This window comes from Capsicum annuum, chromosome 1, assembly GCF_002878395.1.
Source record: "Capsicum annuum cultivar UCD-10X-F1 chromosome 1, UCD10Xv1.1, whole genome shotgun sequence".
Taxonomy (NCBI): Eukaryota; Viridiplantae; Streptophyta; class Magnoliopsida; order Solanales; family Solanaceae; genus Capsicum; species Capsicum annuum.
Genome location: NC_061111.1, coordinates 61,450,536 through 61,452,018, shown reverse-complemented (window position 1 = coordinate 61,452,018; position 1,483 = coordinate 61,450,536). Strand labels below are relative to the sequence as shown.

Genomic DNA, 1,483 nt, shown 5'->3' with positions numbered 1-1,483 from the left:
AACCATTTTCAAGTCACTAGTAACCGATTTCAAGTCACTACACTACACTTAATAATTTTCAAATAACTTATTCACATTTCAAGTCCCTACACTCGAACCATTTCAAATAGCTAATTAACATTTCAAGTCACTATACTTAACCATTTTCAAGTAACTACACTTAACCATTTTCAAGTCATGTATTAGCATTTCAAGTCACTATACTTAATCATTTTCAAGTCACAACATCTCAATTTCAAGTAACTACATTTAATCATTTTCAAGTCACTAAACTTAATAATTTTCAAATAACTTATTCACATTTCAAGTCACTTGTACATATTTCAAGTCATTTTCAAGTCATGTATTAGCATTTCAAGTCACTATACTTAACTATTTTCAATTAACTAATTCACATTTTCAAGTCACTATATTTAACTATTTTCAAATAACTACACTTAACCATTTTCAAGTCACTAGTTATTTTACAAATGATTTTACAAAAATCTCCGTTAACACATTTGCAAAAAATTAATGATTTTGATTAGGAAATAAATGAATCTTTCCAATAGAATAATTCTGAATGAAGTGAAAAATACTATGCAAGCAAAGAAAGAAGGAAAAGAAAAGCATCTCAGAAATGTTCCCCCATTATTATCTTCATTCAACAATCAAAGTGCAAGGATAACAAATTGGATTATTCATCATTGATGCCTTTTATGAGAAAAGGAAGATATTGCATAAAACAAGTAAGAAAAGACTAAACAGAAGAGATTGGGAATATCTAAAGTTTAGATATCAAATTTATCTCTGAAAATTAGTCCAACTAACTTTTGAAAATCAAAATATTACAAGTAAAAATGAACAGAGAGAGTAGCTATTTGATGTGAGGCAGACAAAGTTCCACATTTTGAACTATCAGACTCATATCAAAGTCATTTTCGCTAAACTTTTTTCTTCATTCAAAAGTTTTTTGGTGAAAGATTAAGGATCTATCTATTTTATTTCTTGTACAAGGACAAGTAGACATTGAAAGATGCTTCTCAATTTAATACTACTACCAACACATGGTGTAAACAGAAAGTGACAATGTGACCTTAAACATAGGCTTAAAAGAGGGCCAAAGTCTATGTTGCTTTTTCAAAATCGAAAAAATCCATTTTCCAACTTCTTTTCAATCTCTTCTATGTTTTGTACTACTTGATATTGATGAAAATATCACTTCATTCTTTTGTGGATGATATATGAAGCATCTTTTCGATGTTTAATATGTTATAAAGATCAAATCAAAGTTATAGAATCACAATAATTGAATATTCAAGGAATTCAATTTAAAACAACTTATATAAATGCACCTCTAACAGTAGTGGTATAACAATAATTTTCAGGAAAAATATTCGAAACAAAATAATTGTACTGTTGAACAGTTTGACAAGGTGATACATTTGCACAAAATATATAATAAAAAAATATCAGTGAATTTTAACCACATCCTTCATAAATA

At 27.6% G+C, this 1,483-nt stretch overlaps 1 non-coding gene across 1 annotated transcript; it reads right to left on the bottom strand.

The window, feature by feature from the left end:
• Nucleotides 1-606: 606 nt before the first annotated feature.
• On the bottom strand, nt 607-696 carry LOC124892502. The gene has a single exon (XR_007050286.1). It is a non-coding gene; the product is annotated as a small nucleolar RNA snoR26 (small nucleolar RNA).
• Between the last annotated feature and the right edge of the window lie 787 nt (nt 697-1,483).